General features: G+C 38.8%; 1 protein-coding gene across 15 annotated transcripts in view; it reads right to left on the bottom strand.

Annotated features, from left to right (window-relative positions):
- The window catches only part of LOC131678207 (neuroglian), a 138452-nt gene extending 126062 nt beyond the window's left edge, over positions 1-12390 (bottom strand). For 5 of the 15 annotated variants that reach the window (XR_009303615.1, XR_009303616.1, XR_009303617.1 and 2 more), the window contains exons 1-2: positions 12200-12338; positions 11470-11616 (exon numbers count right to left, since the gene is read on the bottom strand). The gene's annotated coding sequence lies outside the window, so the exon portion shown is untranslated. The other 10 variants (XM_058958282.1, XM_058958240.1, XM_058958224.1 and 7 more) reach the window with 10 other exon arrangements.
- Positions 12391-13058: the final 668 nt, after the last annotated feature.

Below are 13058 nucleotides of genomic sequence, written 5' to 3'. Positions count from 1 at the left end.
ATGCCACGTTTACTTAACTACCGGGGTGTTTTCATGTAGGCGAAATCGCGGGCGTAAGTATATGTGGATTATTGCAATTGCATAATCGCATTTGTGACCAGGTTTACGTTATCGCGAAGGCCACGAGCGTTTGCACCTATATGAGTAAAGGTAGCGTATAGTAGAGATATACTAATAAAAGGAACCATAACATGCCGAATAAAGAAAAAAAGATGTAAAGAGCTTGACTAGAAGTGTATAAATTGAACAATACTATTTTGGTATACATAAATAATGGAAAAAAACTAATAAATGGACAAAAGAAACAGACTAATGAAGTAGAATATAAAAACACATGTAACATGCAATCAAACTTGTCTAAATTCAGCAAATGTTGTATATTTATCATTAACGACAATTGCATGCTGTTAGACTTTCATCATGCTATGCTGGCCGGGAATGGATGACTCACGTGCGTCGGTAAATTTATTTTACCCTAATTTATCCAACCCGACTTTCACGAATGAATAGAACCAAATGCTCAGATTGATCACCACTATTCTATCATATACGACAGTTCTGCATCCATCCCCTGACCCAACTGTCACAAATACTCAGACAAATACATACATAGATAGACATACGACTAGCACATAACAGTTGTACACTAGTACGAAAAACTACGATTATCACAAAGATATAACTACTATGTTTCTACTTATTCTACTTTATTAAATTAATTTAATTATTAAATTAATTTAATTAGTATATGCACGATGACGAAGTCGACCGACAAATGGACACACAATGACTCCCCCCGTGAGCCCCGTCCGCGAATGCCACCAATAGAACAATATTTGCAAACACGGCAAAAGTCAATATACGTCGATCCGCCAGTCGGCCACACCACCGCGCATAGACCAGTGGTTTAACGTTGGTATGCGCTGGTGCAGAGTATGAAGAAACATATAACATAAAAAAGGCGCATAAGCCCTCTCAGTCTCCTCGATGCACCACTATCGAGCCGTAATGCAATACCCATCTTAAAGCAATTGATGCTTGATGATGTTTGCAATACCGTCAAACTTCTAAACCTTGGGGAGGGTAATCCCAATTTCAAATCAAAATGCAACAAAAATCTTCCAAACTGTAGTTATTTTCGAGATATTTTAAATTTTGTTCCAACAATCACAATTATTTCGTTTGATTGCGATCTTTTCATTAGTTATTCCTGTTTCTCTATCAAGAGCAATAGGTTTTTCAAAATGTACGTAAAATTTCCTGTAATTTTTCTTTAGACATCAGAATGATATTGTGAACCATTTAAAATATACATGAAAGCAATAAAAATATGATTAAACTTCATAGTTGAATCATCAGACCATATAGTTTAATCATATATGCTTCGTTTTCTTGTAATTCCCAATATCGCCCTGATATCAAAAAGAAAGTTTATGTGTAACTCCTCATTACGATTGCTATTATAAAGCACCAATACAGTACTGTCAAACCTATTATTGGCACTACTCACGTTATGGACTGTCATTTACCTGCAATGGCTTTGCAACAATTTCGTCTGTTTCCTTTTGTGCAAAAACAAAAAAAAATATTAGACTACTGACCTTATATTACCATGTGCTGAATATTGTTTTGCTAACGAAAGTGGAATATGATTTCCACACGACATGAATAATATGCTAAATTTAATATTTAGGGAAATTGTATTTAGTGTATATTGAAAAGATCTACCATAACGGTCATTAACGGCCAGAGCGCCCTCTTGTTGCGTAAACCATATTGGATATAATTTTTACGAAAGAAATAGTAAACATAAATAAATAAAGGCATATTAGCAATATACTATGGCTTTAAATTTGCTCTCTATTAGCACTAAATGCATATGCGAAGCTTACATACTTTAAAGATCTTCGAAGCATGTATGCGTTATAGCAGCTTTACAGACGTATATACAGCACGTGATACTGCCACATTTTGGCTGTCCTTAAATACATTTACGATGTTTATGTATAGCTTGATTGCATTGTAAATATCAACATAGGATTGTTTCACAATATGATTGTTAGTTTATATCCAACATAATGCGAAACAGACTGATATCGAACCAATTTTCGCTTATGTCGGATCATTGTCGGACCAACGTCGGACGAAATGCAGGAACAGCAGCAAAACAAATTTTGCAGAATATGATCGTTCATTTAATGCAAGAGATTTCTGGTTTCGGTGTATACAGTAAAGATCCGTTTTTATCAGCCCCTTGGTGAATTTTAAGTTGATAATACGGGGACATTGACAAAATCGGGGCATATTTTTTTTCTTTCCTTTTATAAACCTCTTAAAATATTCTTCTTCAGTCCCTAGATATATCCTCATAATCTTTTTTTATTATTAAGTTTAAATTTTCCTTAAGGGGGTCTGACAGTGCAAAATAAAAAAAAAATCATTTTTGCATATTTCGGATCTCGAAGATAAAAAAAATGCTCAAGAAAGGATTTACTCGAATTCAACTTGGTTCGTCTTCTAGAGCCCATCAAATTACCAACTATATATCAATTTTCATATAAGGCTGACAAAATCGGGTCAAAAAGCTGATAAAATCGGGTCTTCACTGCGTTGCACAAATAAATGTCCAGAGCAAGAAATAGGACACACTACATATAGTAATATATTATGTTTCACAAAATTACTTCGTCACCCTTCAACAATGCATATTCAATATACGACTTCGCAGTGGTTTCAATTAAATACCACAAAGCAACTTCGGTTCAATGCAGACAAGCATTCAACGAACGTCGTTATTCCTTTCTAACTAAATTTAGCCAAATTTATTAGCAACCTTTTCATTTAAATTGAACTTTATTGCATATAGCAGAATATAGCAGCGCGAATCCGATTTTCCACATGGAGCAAGAGCCTTGCAATGCATCTCCACAAAGCTCTAATTATGGTTAGCGTCAATTCATTCAGAAATAAAACGAACGACGTCGACACCACATCGTGGCCAAATTGCGATTCAAGCGATTTGTTTACATTAGCCCAGGGAATCAGTTGCTGTACCCGCATAACATTGCGAAAAGAAGAAAGCAACACATAAGGTGATAAAATGACAGGGCGAAAGTTTCACGGTGCAACTCGATTGTGAGCCATATAAATACTGGACGACTGCTGAACTTATTCTGTCGTCCACTGACGCTTGTTGGCAGTATCAACCTACAATACACAGTCAATCCAACAGTAATCAGAAGCTTGACCCTCATCGAAATTATTCACACAGACCTGCACGAACGGCCAACGGCACAAATGCCGTATAAAAACGCAATATCTTTCGATGGGGAGGCAGGAACTATGCTTTCCGGCATCTTTTTGCAATAAATTGTGAATTTTTGGGAAGGGAGTCCCGTCATGTAGTGTTTCCTTTGTTTTCGCCCCTAGGCGTAATAATTAAGAGTTCAACGCCCCACGATGGATCTCTGAGTTACACGTTACAGTAGAAGATAAATTTTGAGAAGTCTTTTAATTGCAATGTTGATTTTTTTACTAAGAAGCGAGCTAGATAAGATAGGTAAGAGCTAGAATATTGGGTGAAATGAATTGATTACGACAAAACGACATGACAAAAAAATATTTATATGAAAATGAAATTTGACCAATATTCATATACATTTCAACATGTTTGGAAACGACTAATTGAAACACTCGTTTCAATGACAATTTCGATGACTAAAGCTAAGAGAAAGTAGAATTTACAGTCGTGCAGTTGTATCTAAACACGATAGAATGCGCCTTGAAAAGCCCCTTCCTCAAAGATTCCAACCCGCTAACAATCCATCGAAACAGAACCAAAATATCCAAAACAAACAACAAGCCTCAGGTAGTTCTCCACCTATGACACCGGCGTCCGTCTTTACCGGAAGCAATTAAAAGTGCATTTCACCGCGTTTTCGTTGCTTGTCACCGGCGGTTAAGCGACAGCATAATAGTAATCGTCCGCTGAAAACTTTTTATTCCGATGAGGAAAGGGCTACTACAAATGTATTCTGGTTGGTGCGTTGGCGGAGTAGGATACATAGGTCAAGAGGGAAAAGTAATATTCACAGACTTTAAATTATAAAATACCATTAAATGTCTTGAAGTGAAAACTTGCGCTCATTGACCTTTAATAATTACGATTGTCATGCTTGAGCAAAGTGGGCGTACTTTCTGGCTGACCATATAACAGACATACAAGGAAACGAATGTCACCGTCGTCAGTGAACCGTAACCGGTCCGTACACCATATGTATAACACAGTACAGATGTACAGTACTGGTAGAGTCCCAGTCGGTGTCAGCCCATATTAAACAAACCCTTTCTTTGAACTTGAGAAGATATATACAGTGGTGTACGTTACTTGAGAAGTCCTTGTGCATTAGAATGGCAATTAACCTCCAAGTTGTAACTTGATATATGTACAGTGTATTTTTAAATATGCGCCGAAGAGATGATTACGTTTTACTATCAGCTGTTGAATTATTTTGGACCTCAATTTTACTAGTAATACAAAGACATGGTGAAAGGTGAAACTTCAAAATTTGAGTATTTTTCTCCTTTTTTCAATCGGTAAACTGTTTAACCGTTGTGTGTCCGACGCGGTACCCGGGTACCTATTTAAGTTTCAATTAATTAAATTCCTATGTTTTATCCATAGCTGGAAAATGAAACTTAGTGACATCTTAGAACTTCACTAAGTCAAGCTTTTGGGTTAATAATATTGTTGATATACTAAAGGTGGGAGTGAGGAGGGGCTCCTGAATTTTTTTACTACGTAACAGGCCGACGTGGGTACCCGGGTACCCACAAAACTAAAATGCCCGTAACTAAGATAATATCCAACAGATTTCCATACTTTTGGCCGTTTTGGATTCAGGAACTCATCCACTTTTGGACTTGGTAAAAAATGAATCGGGTTACTTCATTCGGTTCCCGGGAATCCGGGTTTCCGGAAGCAGGTTCCAGTGCTGGGGTACTATTTGCGAACTTCAATGGAATACTAGCAATATGGGTATCGAAATTCTTGGAATTGCATCAGTAGGCTGTATCTCGTGGTTTTGGAACCATTTGGTGATTTGACCCCGGAACGGACATTCCGGAGCAGGTTCCCGTTGGGCCGTGAGTGGCCATTCCATTCCAATTCCATTTTTCAAGTTGCCATAGGGTCCCGTAACAATAAAAAACAGACTTCCGAGACAATTTGAAGAGTTTTGTGCAAGAACCATACTCATATTGCATTATTAAAATTTACAAATCATATCCTAGTACTGGAACATTACTCCGAAAAATCCGGATTACATAAAACCAGATCCATTATTCCGGTTCTGTTTTACAGAACCAAAAAGTGGACGAGTTCTTGAATTCAAAATATCTAAAAGTGTCCAAATCGGTTAAAGGAAGCCATAGTTATGAGCATTTCAATTTGTGGGTACCCGGGTACCCTCGTTGGCCTGTTAAAGGTGTTTTTTTTTGTTGGACACATAACTGTTAATGTCTTGTTTACACTACATAGTTGAAACACGTCACAATAATTAGCAACATGAAAAATGTCATCAAGATATTGTTCAAACACGTTTTAAATCGTAGTGTGAACGCAGTATAATCGTTAGTATCATAGAATATCAACAAGCACAGCTTTTAGGGCAATACGATTAATGATAATGTAATAGGAGGCCCAAGGAAGTACTACCAGTTTTCGTTGATTCCTTAACAGACTGACAGGGTACCTAATAAGCTGCATAATTGATATGCTCTTACCTATGGCATTTTGCAACCGGTTTGGATAATTTTGAATTGTTTTAGAGTCCGAATGAGTTCGTCTGATTCCCGAGAATCCGGATTTCTGGTAGCATGTTTCAGTACCGGGATATTATTTGGGAATTTCAATGGATTCCTAACAACATAGGTGTCAAAATTTGTAGAATTACCACAGAAGACTGCATGTTATCATTATAGAACCACTGGATTCTTTTATTGCGGAACGATCATTTTGGGTGCCGTGGGGCTGTGAATGACCGTTGCTTGATCAAATGAGCACATTATCCCATAACGTTGATGTCGCTCTTCAGCTGGGGCACAGTTTCTTCAGTCACGGTGTAACTGATTACACAAATTTTTCATCAAACCGAATTATACTGCTGCCTTCCTCATCAGTTTCTATTTCGTTATTCTCTGATACTAGACCATCATGGACTTAATGAAGGTTAAATTCCGTTTGTTTAGGCACTCACTTTTGTATACTTCCGAAAGCATAGTCTTATTTGTCACAAAAAAGCTGCTTTTCTTTCCACAGGAACGGACTTCTTGCCAAATCATAATTTTTTTCGCGAACTTACCCGTGAGAGGAGCCTTGTAGAATTTGAGCTCTTACCATCGTTTGTTCGATGATGCTTCGGTGTGGTTATTTACATGCTCGATAACATTCACAGCCTTCTCCGGAAAGAATTCGCCAAACAGCACCACAGTTAGTATTCAGTGTTTTCGCCAAATCATATCAAGAGATGATGGGATCAGCCTTGATATTTAGAATGCACTTCGACCGCAGTTGACGTTGAACGTTTCCACTCCGACGCTTAATTTGCACTTTGCGGGCAATTGGGATTTTTTTTGTACATTTTTATCACTTCATAGTAATGTTAGAATACCACAGCAGTTTTGCAAGCTGTCGAGTTGCCGCTGATGGATTTATGAGGTACCTCTACACAACTATTTTCTGTTCTCCTTCTGCATGACGAATATTTCGGAACCATGTCTATTCTAAAATAATCGAAAAAAATAGACCGAGCTCTTTAAAAAGCTGACATATCCGACCTCTAGGAGCACTGCTATCGTCGAAATTAAGTGCCCCGCCTGTTTATTTATGTATCTTCAACAACAAACCCCTTGGTCCCAATGGTAATTACTCAGACTAGATACAGTTTTCAACGTATTTCTAGTCAAGTGCAAATCAAATAAGGTAGCAACTCTGTTGAAAACTTGCTGAGGTTCGGTAACAGTTCTACAGCGACCGTAGTTGATTGTCCTGAAAAATAGTCACAGAAAAGAGTTATTACGTAGAGCTTGAATGCGGAATTGAAGATCCAGGCGTTCGAGAATTGTAGAGCAACGCACTCTGGCAAACAGTGAATCTGGAGACAAATAGGGTTCGGTAGTCCCTCCGTATCGTGGTGTATCAATTAACAACGGTTCTCGATTCTGACAACCCCGTTTTGGTAGTAAGGATTTCAAACAGCAGAACAATATTCTAGCGTTGAACGGACCAACGCACAACAAAGCGATTTAAGACAGTGTACGTCCCTAAACTTGTTTGCTATTAGAAAGATGAACCCTGGCTGTTTGTACTCCTTATCCACCATCCGTTGGCTTGAATCAAATGTTCCTCGTGCCAGACCGCCCGTTTCCCCTACTTGGAGTACGTATATCAATTGCGGCAGTTAAAACGCGAATGGAATGCTTTTCAACGTAAACTCCGACGCCGACGGACCTTTCAGGAATCAGGAATCAGAATATATTGGCTTAAATGACACGTTCCCCGTATGTAGTCGGGGATTTGTGCCTTGCCGTGTGTTTTCATCATTTCATGAGCGGATAGGAAACGATAAGGAGTTGTGGGGAAGTAGAATTGGAAGGGTGGGAAAAATAACAGCACAAAAACAAAAATAAACAACAGGTAAGTAAAACTCACAAGTAGTTCAACTTGCCTGCGAATAAGCCTGAAGCTCTTTACCACATTGGATAAGAAACTTTAGTATGTCTCTGAGTTTCAGTCGTCCAAACATGGTTTCGTCTATATAAGGACGGCCGAACACTCGAAATCGCAATTTCGCTATCGCTGGACAGATGCATATCAGATGATATGAGGTTCCGTAGTCGGATTCACAAAGATCACACGAAAAAGACACACGCGCTGAATAGTTGCCATGTGATAATTGAGTTTGCAGTGGCCGGTTAAAGCCCTGGTAAACTCCGACGGACCTTTACAAACCGTTGTAATTTACATCGATCAGTCAATGCATACCGTTCTTTAAACGCAAGTTTGTACAAATCATGTGTATTCCGAATGCAGACGCGACGCAACCCTCGAAGTTTTTGGCGATTTGTAAAATCGAAAAGAAAAAACTCATCGGTGCCATCAAACATGTTTCTTGAGAATGCGGTTGCCACATCAGTATCTGAGCCATGTGAACTGTTTACGCGGCATTTTACTGGTGTTTTTAGGGCAGTTTTACTTTGAGACAAGAGGCGGAAGATGCTGCACCCGATGTTCCCAGTAGTATGATTGATTTGGGAACTTTCGTCATTACTACAGAATTGGTTAAACAGGCATCGAAGAAACTGAAATTCTCGTTTGCCTCCGGGCCTGATGTTTTCCCGCAGTTGTGATTCTTCGTTGTATCAATGCTTTGCGTGGACCGCTGAGTTTAATGGCGATCGACGGAATATTGCGAACTATCGTGGAACTACTAGTCTCTCAGCCTCCTCGAAGCTATTTGAAGTTATTGTGAGTGGTGATAATTTAGACTGCGTAAAGAACTACATATCGTTTGATAGGCACGGATTTATGCCAGAGTGATCAGTGACAACAAATTTGTTGAGTTGCAAGTGCGTCGCTAGCATGGAGACCAAAGCGCAGATGAACGTCATCTACACTGATCTGAAAGCAGCATTCAATAAAATTGATCAGAGTATACTTTTGTGCAAGCTGTCTCGTCTCGGCATTTCTTTACAATTTGTGTCTTGATTAGATTCATATCCTTCCGGAAGAATTCTGCGAAAAAAATTAGATAACTGCATATCTTTATAATTTTCTAACAAGGCTGGGGTTCCATAAGGAAGTAACTTGGGCCCTATGCTGTTCGTACTATTTTTCAACGACATCGCATTGCCGCTGGGAGCCGGCTATTCATTTAGACACCAAAGTCCGATGTATATAATTCTGTTGAATAAATAAATAAATAAATGTATGAAGTATGTGGTTTGAACGTTAGTGACGAATCCAAAATGATTCCGAGATCCTTGAATGCTCAAGTCAATTAAATGAATGAAGTTTCCGCACAAACGTCACGATTGAGCATTTACTTCGGTTCAGAATCACTCTGCTTAGATCACAAAACGCACTAAAGCTGTCCAGTTCACTTTGAAGTAATTCGGCATCGCATCCGTCGAAAAATCTTAATGTCATCGGCGGAAAAAAGGCGTGGTCCTTGTAGTTTGATATCGACGTCACTAAAATAGAGGTAAAATATTACTGGGCCGAGATGGCTTCCTTGCGGGATTATGATGTAGCGAGAAATTGTGCAGATAGGTAGTCCTTAATGCTGATTTGGAGTTGCCTTTGAGATAGAAGTCGTCCATGAATACCAAGATTATCTAGCTTGGCTATTCCGATATCATGGTTAATTTTGTCGAAAGCTGCGGAGTTCCAACTAAATAGCATCGGCTTGCAGTCCGTCAGTGAAAAATGCATACGTTGTGAATGAGAAAAGTTGATCGTTCTCGATGTTGGTCGTCTGCGAAGCTCAGCACATACGTCATCCTTTTTATCAACGCTAGCAGTGATCCAAGTGAAGAAACAGTGTAGCGAAAGCAAGCAACTTTCATCACATTAATTGCACATCTAAAGTAAATTTGGGTTTGCCACGAGGATTCTCAAGAACGGCTTGTTGTTTTCCTATGCACCACAATTATGCAGAAGCTCAGGTAAATTCAATTTTTCAGTATTTCTTTAACTTTCAATGCTGCTTCCAATCGGCATACTTTCGACGATGTTTTTATATACTCTGGATCACTTTTTTCCCATGCTGTCTCGAGAGCTTGAAAGTATGTACATTTGTTGAAAACCGTTGCCGTGCCCATCCAAATAACCTCACAATTTTTCGATTGGATTCAGGTCAGAAAAATTTCAAAGGCCATTCAAGCATTTTATGCGGCTCGATTTGAAGAACGTAGTAGTTTTTTTGTAGTATGTTTCGGATCATTTTCTTGTTGAAAAATGAGATAGGTTTCGAAACACGTTTTCAAAAGTGAAACCTATAAGCTTTCGCAGAGCAAAACACATCAGCAGTCATGATCCCCTAAGTATAAGCTAAGCTTCTGACTTCAGACCATGGTTCGTGTATCAGCGTATTGCTGTACTCGCTATACAATCTGCCAATATTGCTAAAATATACAAGAAGCAGAAATTCTTCTTTCCCAACCCCAAGAAGATAAATGCAACGTTCTGAAAGAAAGTTGTGACACACAATACTTGGATGCAACCTTCTCGAAATCTGTTGGTAACGTATAAGTTACATTGTGAATCGGATCTACCGCGGTATCCATCCGAACTACATCAGGTGACACGCTTAAATCGAAAGTAACGAATGAGCCCTGTCTTTCGTCCTGTAACCAAACATCACCTGTTTGCAGAGAAGTGTACTAGTATAGGAAGCATCTACATGATTAGCGTTTCATGTTATTAAGATTTTTTACACAATATGGATTGCGTTATGCAAATATTTTTAAATATTTCTTTACGATTTGAAAATTTAGATTGTGTATTTTCTTAGAAATGAATCAAATTTGACGTAGGACGGCTTTACTATTTCGGCTGCTTCAAATGAAGCATCAAACAAAGAACGTGTGCTGAACATCAATTAGAAATGCTACCAAGAATGGTTTGAAGACATCCGACTACCAAATTAAGAACCTACACAATTTGAACCTGACAACAGTGCAGGAAGTGCTAGCTTATGGAATAACAATAACATTAGTAAAGATTATTAGAGTAAATAGCAAGTCGTTTCAAAAAATTGTCTTTAATTTAATTTACAATAAATTCAATAAACAAAGGATTTTTAAGAATATATATCATTAATGCCAAAAATATGTAGTTTACTAAAACCATTAAGCTAGTAGGCATCGAAATTCAGCGCAATACAACTTGATTCACGCTCGCCAGACCTCAACGAGTTTTTATATTTTTTCACGAAATAACAACACTCGTTTGATCAATATGAAATTAGTATCACGCAATTATCCAGAAAACCCCAACATTGTTCTACCTCAGACCAGCCGGCAGGGTATGCGTGTGTCTGTGTCCATGCTGCCGTTAGAGGAACCATCGGCAGTCGCTCTTCCAGCCCCATCGTGCGTGTTTATAGCCGATGATTATTATTTTATGTTGCTTTACCTTATTCGCTCGCTCCCCATAACGCGGGGAGTCGGGTGAGTGCTACGCCCTTCTCGAACCAATGGAGCCATAGGTCTGGGATCTGAGCCACAAAACACGTATAGTTTAGCACTGAAACTCCGCGCCCCTGTTTGTCATCATTAGCCATTTTCGTGCCTTTCCGTACCAAGGTACCAAACCGTTCCGCCGTCGCAGGCGCTTGGGAAATCGATTTTCTCGGACTCTTGATTACTTTGTATGAAAAAAAGAAAACAATCAATTTTGCAACTTACTTGTGCGATGCCAACAAACTATTCAATGAGTTCCACCGGAATCCAGAACACGACCAGCTTAGGTTCTTTTCTCAATCCTCGCTTACTTTTCACTAAACCTTTGCACACTTTTTTAATCTTCTTCAACTGCTACCTACTTGTTTTGACCTGCAAACGCACCACGAAAAAACATTATTCTTCTGCCAGCTGCAGAAAATTCGGGCGGGGGTCAAAATGATGTCATCACACTAAAATAACACTGAAAAATAATAAAGACAAGTCGAGCGCTATTAGGACAGGCGAATCGCGAACGAAGCTCGATACTCGTGTTGTAGTAACCAGCGAAAACAATATCAAGCAAACAAAGCCCAACTAAACCGAAAAAAAAACATTCACATTTTTTTGTTTTCTACAAAACATGAATCGAATTGAAAAATAGAAACATCACTAGACCCTTTCACAAAGGCAGCTGGTCAGAAGCGAAAACTGGACGGTTTTGCCGTAATAACGGGTCTTCTTCGATGTGAGGGTCTCCACAGTGCCGCAAATTCCGTCGATTTCCCCCTTCTCTTTTTCCTTATGCAGCCCACTGCAGCAGGTCTGCTTGACTCAGCACAAGAGTTTGGGTGCGGCGCTTCCGACCGTGGCGCACAGGAAAAACTAGTTCCAGCTATCGAATTTAAAGTTTGTTCGAATTCAACCCGTCCATTTTCATTAATTCAGACATTTTTCTCTCACTTATTTAACTCACGACAAGAAAATCGTTGCACAATTTTCCAGCAAACATGGAAAAATGGGATAGAAAGTCCCACAAACCGAGTGCACAATCCACGACGGACACTACCTTTCAGCACGTATGTTCGGCCATACTTTTCACTAGCGAATGAAGTGTGAACATGCTCGTGCAAGTAGCAAAGCGACTTGTTTTATGCTGACACCACTCCAACTACAGTTTTTGTGTAGCCGGGAAGCTCTGTTTCACGCACACTAGCAAATTATAACCGTGTACTGAAGGTCTGAAGACAAAGTTTATGTTGCGCAGTCTGGTGGTGTTGGTGGAATGAACCGTTGTTTTCAAACTGTTATGCTCGTGAACATGAATGAATGAAAGATATGGTACTCGCTTGAATTAAAATTCGACCAACCGATTTTCTCTTTGTTGTTCTAAAAAAGTGGCAAGGTGGCCAGACTATATTTATTGTATTCGGTACAATCAAGTTGTAGAAATAAAAAGGTTGGACCATTTTGTCGGTTTTGAGTGAAGCTTGTTTCGCGAAATTCAGGGCGGTAGTCTGCACTGTAATCTGATCGGTAATTTTCAGTAAATTTTAACCAAATGGTTAGTTGATGATCTGGAAACAGCTAACTTCGTACCTAACTTCTCTTATTTAAAACCAAAATTTCATACAATGTTTTTTCCGAGTGGAACGATGCGCAATGGCTGGAGACCTAACAAAACCTCAAAAATTTATGTTTGAAATATTGATATTTTTCCTGAATTTCTCATGTATTGAATGATGTATGTTCAAAATTTTAAGATCATTGGATATGAACACGATTTTTAACATCAGTTTAAAGGTAGCAATGTCCTGATTTTTTAATGATTTTAA

This window comes from Topomyia yanbarensis, chromosome 1, assembly GCF_030247195.1.
Source record: "Topomyia yanbarensis strain Yona2022 chromosome 1, ASM3024719v1, whole genome shotgun sequence".
Lineage (NCBI taxonomy): Eukaryota > Metazoa > Arthropoda > Insecta > Diptera > Culicidae > Topomyia > Topomyia yanbarensis.
The sequence above is the reverse complement of the archived record's forward strand: the minus strand, read 5'-3'. Positions and strand labels throughout refer to the sequence as shown.